General features: G+C 44.6%; 1 protein-coding gene across 1 annotated transcript in view; it reads right to left on the bottom strand.

Moving 5' to 3' along the window:
- Positions 1 to 12,016, bottom strand: part of LOC126419448 (heparan-alpha-glucosaminide N-acetyltransferase) — a 314,616-nt gene that overhangs the window by 187,781 nt on the left and 114,819 nt on the right. Inside the window, exon 2 of the mRNA XM_050086639.1 lies at positions 5,786 to 5,842. The gene's annotated coding sequence lies outside the window, so the exon portion shown is untranslated. The remainder of the gene's footprint in view (positions 1 to 5,785; positions 5,843 to 12,016) is intronic.

The raw sequence follows: 12,016 nt of genomic DNA, 5'->3' as shown, positions 1-12,016 counted from the left end.
CTTTTTAGTACTCTTACAAGGGAACCTCCCCATCGCACCCCCCTCAGATTTAGTTATAAGTTGGCACAGTGGATAGGCGTTGATAAACTGAACACACATCAATTGAGAAAACAGGAAGAAGTTGTGTGGAACTGTGAAAAAATAAGCAAAATATACAAACTGAGTAGTCCATGTGCCATATAGGCAATAACAAGGAGAACGTGAGCTCAGGAGCGCCGTGGTCCCGTGGTAGCGTGAGCAGCTGCAGAAGGAGAGGTTCTTGGTTCAAGTCTTCCCACGAGTGAAAATTTTACTTTCTTTATTTTTGCATAGTTATTATCTGTCCGTTCGTTCATTGACGTCTCTGTTCACTGTAATAAGTTTAGTGTCTGTGTTTTGCTACCGCACCGCAAAACCGTGCGATTAGTAGACGGAAGGACGTGCCTCTCCAATCGGAACCGAAAACATTTGGTGGCAAGGTCATAGGTCAACCGATTCCTCCACAGGAAAACACATCTGATATATTCTATACGACACTGGTGACGGCATGTGCGTCACATGACAGGAATATGTTGTCGACCCACCTAACTTGTACACTTTGCGAATGGGTAAAAAGATTCTTCTACCTTGCCCGATTTAGGTTTTCTTGTGGATGTGATAATCATTCCCAAAAAAGCGATGAAAACATAAGAGTTTGTCACATAAACTGAAAATAAAAAAATTAAACTTTTCACTCGATGGAAGATTTGAACCAAAGACCTTTCGTTCCGCAGCTGCTCACGTTACCACGAGACCACGGCGCTCCTGAGCTCGCACTCTCCTTTATGTTGCATATCTTCCGCATGGACTACTCAGTTTGTATATTTTGCTTATTTTTTCACAGTTCCACACAACTTCTTCCTGTTTTCTCAATTGATCAGTGTGCAGTTTTTCAAGGCCTATCCACTGTGCCAACTTACACCTAAATCTGAGGGGGGTGCGATGGGGAGGTTCCCTTGTTAGTACTCTTAGTAACGTTGCGCTAGCATGGGAACTGGACTACTTGACAACTTCTTCGCCATCTTCACACCGTTCTCCATCAGGACTGATTCTGGCGTTGGTGTAGGATATCCACATACAGTCCCCGTTAAGACTGCAGGAAAATCAAATCCATTGTGTATACAGCGGTCCAAAAACATCCGTCCACTTTAGCCTCGGGCTTTTTCAGCAATTGCGCGTAATTTTTGATAGCCGAGCTTTTCCTTAATAGTCGTGTAAATATCTCCAACGTGAAGAAATTCAGCAGTGGTAGCACCAGTCAACAATCAAATCGCAGTATTTGATCCACTCATGACATTGTTCTTTGCTTTTACTCAAAGTCAAAAGACTAGTTAATATTTCTGTCGATAGATGACACAGCATTCATGCTAGTTCCTGCACGTAATTATGTTGAGAGTCAGCTATCACGCTGATCCTCTCCAACTGTCTCTGCATTTCGTAACAGGTGCCACCTGTCTGGCGACGTCACCTCCCCGTTGTAACGGGACATCCTCCTCTAGCACTACTTTTCGTCAACAGTAGTTGTCGATACCAGTATTATTTTTCGAACTTTGGACAAGTTGCATTTCTGAAAAGTCACATATAATTTTATACACAGTACTTTATATTTCAAACTAAAATTTATGAAAATTAATTACTTTATAAAATGTTTTAGTCTCAATGTTATAATCGAGAAGTTCTAGTTCTGAATGTACAGTTAAAATTATTTTTTTTTAGAAATATTTGAAAATACGAACTATTGGCAAACTTGACTCTTCTATTATTAATTACGCATTACTGTACCGTTTACTATGTTTATTTTTGGGGTCATTTATGAAATAATAATCGAAAGTAATAATGTAAAAGAAACTAGCAGAAATTCATTTGTTTACAAAAATAGTGAACCCTTTGGAATATGGTTATTTCCGCGGAGTGAGAGAGTCGTAAGCTGCCTCTGACGTGATCGGACATATTTTTGTATTTTGTACGAACAATGTAATTTCGGCTTTGATAATGTTAAAAATCAAAAGACTGTATGACATACCAAAATGTGGAAAATATATTTACGAAAAAACAAAAAATTCTGCAACAGGAATCTTCAAATTTATTTAGATCAATGCTACCGTGATGACCTAAAATGTGACTTTTCAGCGTCAAGAATCAGACCCCTAGATAAGAAGAACTGGAACCACATCTACATGACAAGCTAAGTAAACTAGGTTATTGTAATCTTCGCTCCTCTCAAATCTTCACTAAATGACTAATGTGGACAACAGCTGCAAGTAGGAAGGAGGGGCTAAATTACACTGTACGCAACTGCTTCAAATACGAATACAATCAGAGAGCTAGAACCGTTACCTGTATAATATAAGGGCGACAGCTGTTATCGTATAACATATGACAGTTGCTTGCCAAGAGACAAACGATATTGATGCTGTCGGGTCAGGCTGACCAGAAGACCAGCGCACTGCTTCGCGGGGGACCTAGTTCGAATATCGGTCGAGGCCCTGGTTGTCTGCGCGGGCGGCCTCTCCCACGCCTCGAGGGGCCACGCAGTGGCGTGGGGGCGTGGCCTCCTGACCCAACGACTGCCGCTCTGCTGGGTTCGGACCGCGCGAGTCTGTGGGAAGCGCCTAGCCGCCTCCCGTTGGCAGTCGCTTTCCGCCTCCACCGCCGAGGTCGCTGACGCTCGCCTATGCGGCTGCACTCGAATGGGACGTAGCCGGTGTATTTACGCTCAGACATTACGAAAAATCCGCGCTAGAGTCGGCGTAAGATGATCCTCGATAGCTAAGAGCCCTGTTGCCAGCTTTCAACTGCGAAGCGTAAACGGCTGCTAAAGAAGTCAGTAAACGACAATATAGTTGTGGCGTTGCCATAGAGACGTTTACAAAAAATTACATTATATGACTGACTGACGTGGGCGTGCGAAGCTACTGTGACCAGCCTACTGTCAGTAATCAACTCAACCGACTCAACTATAGTTACCCATATACACAACAACAAGTTGTTGTTGTTGTGGTCTTCAATCTGGAGTTGGAGCTCTCCATGTTAGTCTATCCTGTGCAAGTCTCCTCATCCCTACATAACTTCTGCAACCTACATCCGTTTGTACCTGCTTCAAGCCTTGGTCTCCCTCCACACTTTCCTCCCCCCTCCCCAGGCCCCTCCCCCCTACCTACATATACACTTTCCCTTCATCACAAAACTATATTTATTATTTTGAGCTTTTCCTCATTACAGAGGCTTATCTCCAACATAATAATTTACTTGGAAATTACAATACAAACAATAAACGTTCTTAAACTATAATCTCAAAATATTTCTCCAGGTGTTTCGATCTTGCGTGTCCTCTTCCTCTGCGCCCATTCTCCTCACTGTGTGCTGTACATTTTGGAGCCAGGTGGTCACAGGTTGTCCTCTTCTTCTTCTCCCCTCCGGTTCCCACTCCAGTATCAATTTTGGTATTCTCGCTTCCTCCATTCGTCGTACTTGCCCGTACCACTGTAATTTCTTCCTATCCATTACGTCATATATTCTTTCTCTTATTTCCATTCTCCTTATTACTTCGGTGTTCCTTATCTTTTCTTTCCTGGAGATTCTTGCCGATCTTCTCCAAAAGTCCATCTCTAGAGCTTGTAATTTTTTAATGTGCTTCATGTTAATTGTCCAGGTCTCCGTTCCATACAGAACCACACCCTCTAATATCACAAAACTGACTATCGATAAATCCCGTCTTTTAGTCAACTTGTGCCACATCGCTGTTTCCTCCCCAATTCGAATGAGCACTTTCCGACCTACTCATCTAATTTTCAACATTCTCCTGTAGTACCACATTTCAAAAGCATCTATTTACATCTAGTCATAACTGATTAATAGCCAAGTACACTTTCGTATAAGGCTACACCGGAAAAATATTTTCAGAAAAGACTTTATAATAGTTACATTTATAGATTCGGTGTCAAGAGCCCGCCTCCGTAGCCGAGTGTGTGTGTGTGTGGGGGGTGGGGGGGGGGGAGGTACGGTTATCGGTACTACCAGGGATTTTTCGTTGGTGGGAGGACTGGACCGGGGTATGACTGATAAGTAGCGACTCCAAGGTCGAAACGTCGACAACGTCTGGGAGTGCGGAGTACTGACCCCATGCCCCTCCATACCCTATTCAATGGTGAATAACGGAGGACGATATGGCGGTCGGTTGCTTTTCGCAAGGTCTACAGGTCCACATCGCATGGTTTCCTTATTTTTCCGTTTACTCGATATTAAGAAATTTCGCTTTTCAGAAATGGTTTTCTTGCAATTGCCAGTCTGCCTTTTATATACTCTTCATTTCGGCCCTTGACAATTTATTTTGCTTCTCAAATAGCGAAACTCTTCTGCTCCTGTAAATCTCTTACTTCCTAATTCCTCACCATCGCTTTATTTGTAATGGAATGTAGTTAAATTTAACTACATTGCATTACTCTCCTATTACTTTTCTGGACGTTCTTTTATAATTTCTTTTCAGTGATCATCCATTCCACTCCAATGATCTACCAAGCCTGTTGCCGCATCTGACAGAATTGTGCGAGTAATGCATCGGCAACATAACGTAAACGGCAAATCTCAACGTTTTTATTTCTTCTCCTTGGCCTTTAATTCTTTTTCAAAATTTATTTTTAGTTTCCTTTACTGCTTGTTCAGTGTGCCGACGGAATAACTTCAGATTTAGGCTACAACCCTGTCTCATTCCCTTCCCAATTGCGTTCTCTGTTTCACGTCCAGCTAACTGAAGAAATCCAATTTAAAAGAAAGTATGTACTAAACTTCTACCGAACAATAAGCTTAACAGGTTATGGTTTGCAAAATACTAAGACGAGTTCTGTAGAAAAGAATGGAAAAAAATGCTAGAAGCCGATTTTGGGTAAGTTCAATTTCTGTTCCGAAAAACTGTAGGAACATGTGAAAAAATACTTACTCTACGATTTATTTAGAAGATACACTAATGTAAGGGAAAGCTACGTTTATAGTGTCTGTAGATTTACGGAAAGCTTTTGACAATGTTGATTTGAATACACTCCTTCAAATTCTGAAGACAGCAGGGATAAAATACATTGAGCAAAAGGATATCTACAACTTGTTCGGGAACCTTTATCTCTTTAAGCTATTGCAATAACAAACAAAACTGCAGTAAGTGATAAAACTGTCATCTCCACTGAAGTGATCTGAAACCGGAAGACATATTGTCGCTGGATTTGCGTGTAACATCGACACCCACAGCACTGGGGCAACATTTACCTGATTACTTGAAAAAAAACACGACAACAAATCAATTTTGATTCCACCAGGAACGGTTGTGCTCAGCGACCCCATACCATAAGGAAGGAAAGCCACATAGCAGTAAATCGCAGTCTCATTAGAGTTTATTATTTTTGCAAAACTAAATTTCGGCTGCAAATAGCCATCTTCACTGCATTTTCGTTACAGTTCAACAGACTCCCGGCATTCATATCACCATATGCTCTTACAAGTGTATAGGCAGAAGGACCCATTGTAAGAAGGGATGGTGACATGGACTGCCGCGAGTCTGTTGAGTTGTAACGAAAATGCACTGAAGATGGGTACTTATAGCCGAAATCTAGATTTGCAAGAATAATAAAAGCTAATGGGATGGCGACTGACTGCTGTGTGCCTTTCTTTCCTTACAACAACAAATCACTACAATTGCTGTATATCTCGTAACAATATAATCCACAGGCATGGAGCTCTACCATTATTACCACGTATAAATCAATGTCGTCAAATTTACCTGGATGCAGAACCTCGTCGTCCGCAGGAGTCGGCGCGCAGTTCGCTTTGCGATGCTCTGGAACACACAAAAAAATCCCTCTTATGCAATGAGATATATCGATACACTGATGAAACAATCAAACACTTGCCAACTTTCTTAAAATTCATGTCTCTGTAGTTCTGCTACTGCGACGTAACAATTTTTGCACTTCTCGTTTTCTCCATTGGATTTTGAAGAGTTCACTGACCACGTATTACCTCCTGGAGAATAATTCGTCCGCAAGCCAGTCATTAATTACGCACAATGAGGCCTCTCGATTTCGATCCCCAAGATTTACCGCTCTGCATTTACCAGGATTCTGTACAGAGATTATCGTCACAAATGGCTTAGAGTCTGCCCTGTTAGCCATTCGGTCTAACGCGGCACGTATCCGCCCGGCGGGCGTGTGTCGAGGTCCGCCGGCTAACCTGTGGACGGTTTTTACGCGGTTTTCCAACTGCTCCTGTGAATGCGGGCTGGTTCCCCTTATTCCGCCTCAGCTACACTATGTCGGCGATTGCTGCGCAAACAAGTTGTCCACGTACGCGTACACCACTATTACTCTACAACGCAAACATAGGGGTTACATTCGTCTGGTGTGAGACGTTCCCTGGGGGGTCCACCGGGGGCCGAACCGCACAATAACCCTGAAAGAGTGGTTCGGTGTGGGGCGGCGGAGGGCTGAAGTGGACTGCGGTAATCGTCGTGGGGTTGTGGACCACTGCGGCTGCGGCGGGGACGGAGCCTCTCCGTCGTTTCTAGGCCCCCGGTTAACATACAATGCAATGCAATACAATGGCTTAGTGATATTGTTGAAAGCGCTTGGCATTTTTATTGTGTAAGACTCGCGGCCATTGTGTCAATGACGGTTTTTACTTAACATACGCGGTTCGCAAAGTCTTTTCTTATTTTTTCAGATACGACCAGTTTCGGATTTACAAACATTTCATCATTAGATTTATGCCTTGTTACAAACTACCACGTCCCCTCTAGAACCTGAGTCATATCGGAGGAAACCCGAAAAGCGTCATATTTGAAAGAATAAAAAAAAGAAAAAAACGAGAAGCCACCCGAGACAAAGAAACCTTTTACAGCTGAAAGTACACATTACTAGATGTTAAAAATACCAGTAAACATGGGTGCGAAAAAGAATCATTCATGAGATATTTCTGAAATTTTATTGAGAATGTGTTTTGGAGACTTTGCTCCACAATCAGGCGGCAATTGCGATGTTTCGCCCGGGCGCATTGCTCCCGGGAAAACCAACGACGTCGAAATATCTGTAATTGTGTGTATCTTCGTTATGTACTTTCCTGCAGAGATCCACAGTTGAGCCTTAGTTACACACTCACTGGTTACAAGGGTGTAGTTTATGAAAAGTATGTGTGTGTGTAAAGTAGAAACGCAGAGCTCTTGAGGAAATTATCCAACGAAGAAACACAGGAGTGTACATACTTCGACATCGTAGGTTTCCGCGGCAGCACTGGGCCTGAACAGCCGCAACTATCAGCCGTCAGTGGAGCAAAGCGTGGGCAACTCAACGTAAACGAAAACTTAAAGCTTAGAGACTGTTTGCATTCTGTGGTTTTTATCTACAAACAATCACGAAAACAGGTTGCCAAACATGTTTACGTTTAAAAATGTGAATATTTGTTGATACCAGCTGCTGAGAGATTCATTGTTTAAAATCGAGTTAGGAAAATGGCAATGGTTAACAAACCTTTTCGATACTTTGGTAGACATACGCTTCTGTTGTGACATCTTCCAGGATTTCTTGAGGATGTTCTTTCGACCAACGCCAGAGTATGTGCATACGGCTTTGACTGTCGATCCGCGCCTTTTATAAGTTACATCACTACGGATTATGATATAACCAGTACAACTCACCAACACAAAGTATTATATATCCGATCAACTCTTGTAAGTAAGCTGGACCACCGGCCTATTGGAAATGTCGTGTGGCTAAGGCCTCCCGTCGGGTAGACCGTTCGCCTGGTACAGGTCTTTCGATTTGACGCCACTTTGGCGACCTGCGTGTCGATGGTGATGAAATGATGATGATTAGGACAACACAACACCACGGAGTTTTAGGTTTCTTATGTTGTCCTCAGGCGAGAAGTGACTCTTGCAGCGTCATGTAAAATAACCAAAGAAGAAACAGAGTTATCAGATAACGTAGAAGTTGAGATATTTAGAAATGCTACGTTTATCCTTGATTCCAATTTTATGCAAGACGAAATTTTGTAATAAAAATCGTATCGTTGTGATTATGCAGTTTTCTCATTTGTCTCTGGTCCGTTTATCTAAGTACTTTCCTTACCGCGTCACGTGCCCGTACGCCAGCAGGCGAAACTTAATTTAACAGAGATGAGAGGTCAAAATGGTTTTCATTCATTTGGAACTATGTTGGATTTTTGACACATATGCTGAGGTTAATTATACACTCCTGGAAATGGAAAAAAGAACACATTGACACCGGTGTGTCAGACCCTCCATACTTGCTCCGGACACTGCGAGAGGGCTGTACAAGCAATGATCACACGCACGGCACAGCGGACACACCAGGAACCGCGGTGTTAGCCGTCGAATGGCGCTAGCTGCGCAGCATTTGTGCACCGCCGCCGTCAGTGTCAGCCAGTTTGCCGTGGCATCGGAGCTCCATCGCAGTCTTTAACACTGGTAGCATGCCGCGACAGCGTAGACGTGAACCGTATGTGCAGTTGACGGACTTTGAGCGAGGGCGTATAGTGGGCATGCGGGAGGCCGGGTGGACGTACCGCCGAATTGCTCAACACGTGGGGCGTGAGGTCTCCACAGTACATCGATGTTGTCGCCAGTGGTCGGCGGAAGGTGCACGTGCCCGTCGACCTGGGACCGGACCACAGCGACGCACGGATGCACGCCAAGACCGTAGGATCCTACGCAGTGCCGTAGGGGACCGTACCGCCACTTCCCAGCAAATTAGGGACACTGTTGCTCCTGGGGTATCGGCGAGGACCATTCGCAACCGTCTCCATGAAGCTGGGCTACGGTCCCGCACACCGTTAGGCCGTCTTCCGCTCACGCCCCAACATCGTGCAGCCCGCCTCCAGTGGTGTCGCGACAGGCGTGAATGGAGGGACGAATCGAGACGTGTCGTCTTCAGCGATGAGAGTCGCTTCTGCCTTGGTGCCAATGATGGTCGTATGCGTGTTTGGTGCCGTGCAGGTGAGCGCCACAATCAGGACTGCATACGACCGAGGCACACAGGGCCAACACCCGGCATCATGGTGTGGGGAGCGATCTCCTACACTGGCCGTACACCACTGGTGATCGTCGAGGGGACAGTGAATAGTGCACGGTACATCCAAACCATCATCGAACCCATCGTTCTACCATTCCTAGACCGGCAAGGGAACTTGCTGTTCCAACAGGACAATGCACGTCCGCATGTATCCCGTGCCACCCAACGTGCTCTAGAAGGTGTAAGTCAACTACCCTGGCCAGCAAGATCTCCGGATCTGTCCCCCATTGAGCATGTTTGGGACTGGATGAAGCGTCGTCTCACGCGGTCTGCACGTCCAGCACGAACGCTGGTCCAACTGAGGCGCCAGGTGGAAATGGCATGGCAAGCCGTTCCACAGGACTACATCCAGCATCTCTACGATCGTCTCCATGGGAGAATAGCAGCCTGCATTGCTGCGAAAGGTGGATATACACTGTACTAGTGCCGACCTTGTGCATGCTCTGTTGCCTGTGTCTATGTGCCTGTGGTTCTGCAGTGTGATCATGTGATGTATCTGACCCCAGGAATGTGTCAATAAAGTTTCCCCTTCCTGGGACAATGAATTCACGGTGTTCTTATTTCAATTTCCAGGAGTGTATTTTCAGTAGTTGCATGTTTCTGCCTTTCTTCGCGGCACGGAGATCACATTGTCCCTTGTAAGGATGTGTTTCGTCAGGAGCAAATTTTATACGGTCGTCAGCTTCTCTAATTTTCAGCCTCCCATCAGACATAATTTTTAGAATGGCGGGGGATGGGGAGATGAATAGCGACAATGTATAATTTTTTCTTGTTACACATAGTAAATTCTTCCATGTGACGACGTCTTTCAGACGATGCCATTTCAATGACTTCCATTTTTTGTGGGGAACTTAGCACCACAATCAGAGACAAATGACGAGACATTCCTTTTATAGCACGCAGGCCCTCCTACTCATTCTAGGAACCTGGATACTAAATCAAAATGTTCTGAAAAAGGGCACAGATTGCTGAATAAAAAGGGATGAATTTAAAAGTGAAAGAAATCGTGAGAAAATCTATGCCACCCGTAGATGAAATTAGAGCACTGCTGCCGGAAGACTGGCACCGTTTCCGGGGTACAGCAAGAACAGGAAGACGAGTTCAGAGCAACTACTTAGTTTAAAATTTTTGCAGCTCATCAGGGAAAAGATTCAGTATGTGACGGACCAGGGATTACACTCGAACTATCGGAAAGGATAAACCAAATACAGGTTGGAAGTGCAACTTATAAATTATCGGTAGCAGCTAAGCTATAACCATAGCGTACGCGAAAGAACTTGCCCCCTTCTAATAGCCGTGTACCGAGAGTCTCTAGAGGAACGGAAGGTTCCAAATGATTGGAAAAGAGCACAGGTAGTCCCAGTCTTCAAGAAGGGTCGTCGAGCAGATGCGCAAAACTATAGACCTATATCTCTGACATCGATCTGTTGTAGAATTTTAGAACACGTTTTTTGCTCGCGTATCATGTCGTTTCTGGAAACCCAGAATCTACTCTGCGGGAATCAACATGTATTCCGGAAACAGCGATCGTGTGAGACCCAACTCGCTTTATTTGTTCATGAGACCCAGAAAATATTAGATACAGGCTCCCAGGTAGATGCTATTTTTCTTGACTTCCGGAAGGCGTTCGATACAGTTCCGCACTGTCGCCTGATAAACAAAGTAAGAGCCTACGGAATATCAGACCAGCTGTGTGGCTGGATTGAAGAGTTTTTAGCAAACAGAACACAGCATGTTGTTCTCAATGGAGAGACGTCTACAGACGTTAAAGTAACCTCTGGCGTGCCACAGGGGAGTGTTATGGGACCATTGCTTTTCACAATATATATAAATGACCTAGTAGATAGTGTCGGAAGTCCCATGCGGCTTTTCGCGGATGATGCTGTAGTATACAGAGAAGTTGCTGCATTAGAAAATTGTAGCGAAATGCAGGAAGATCTGCAGCGGATAGGCACTTGGTGCAGGGAGTGGCAACTGACCCTTAAGATAGACAAATGTAATGTATTGCAAATACATAGAAAGAAGGATCCTTTATTGTATGATTATATGATAGCGGAACAAACACTGGTAGCAGTTATTTCTGTAAAATATCTGGGAGTATGCGTACGGAACGATTTGGAGTGGAATCATCATATAAAAGTAATTGTTGGTAAGGCGGGTACCAGGTTGAGATTCATTGGGAGAGTCCTTAGAAAATGTAGTCCATCAACGAAGGAGGTGGCTTACAAAACACTCGTTCGACCTATACTTGAGTATTGCTCATCAGTGTGGAATCCGTACCAGGTCGGGTTAACAGAGCAGATAGAGAAGATCCAAAGAACAGCGGCGCGTTTCGTCACAGGGTTTTTTGGTAACCGTGATAGCGTTACGGAGATGTTTAACAAACTCAAGTGGCAGACTCTGCAAGAGAGGCGCTCTGCATCGCGGTGTAGCTTGCTCGTCAGGTTTCGAGAGGGTGCGTTTCTGAATGAGGTATCGAAGATATTGCTTCCCCCTACTTATACCTCCCGAGGAGATCACGAATGTAAAATTAGAGAGATTCGAGCGCGCACGGAGGCTTTCAGACAGTCGTTCTTCCCGAGAACCATACGCGACTGGAACAGGAAAGGGAGGTAATGACAGTGGCACGTAAAGTGCCCTCCGCCACTCACCGTTGGGTGGCTTGCGGAGTATAAATGTAGATGTTTATACTTGCTGTAGGATGGATGTTTGGGTCCAACAATTGCGCTACCACCGTGGGAAAGCTCTCATAAGGCGTACGCAAAAACGCGTACTTCCGAAATTAAAAGGAGAATTCAATGCAACACCAGTAGAAGCACTGTTAGTAGTTCTGGGAATGTATTCAACCGGTAAAATGCCATGCACAGAATTGCTCGCTACTGGCCGAGGAAGTGGGACACAGAGTAGGTGAGAACAGGTAACTGAAG

Source organism: Schistocerca serialis, chromosome 1, assembly GCF_023864345.2.
Source record: "Schistocerca serialis cubense isolate TAMUIC-IGC-003099 chromosome 1, iqSchSeri2.2, whole genome shotgun sequence".
Lineage (NCBI taxonomy): Eukaryota > Metazoa > Arthropoda > Insecta > Orthoptera > Acrididae > Schistocerca > Schistocerca serialis.
This window is presented reverse-complemented; position numbering and strand designations above follow the sequence as displayed.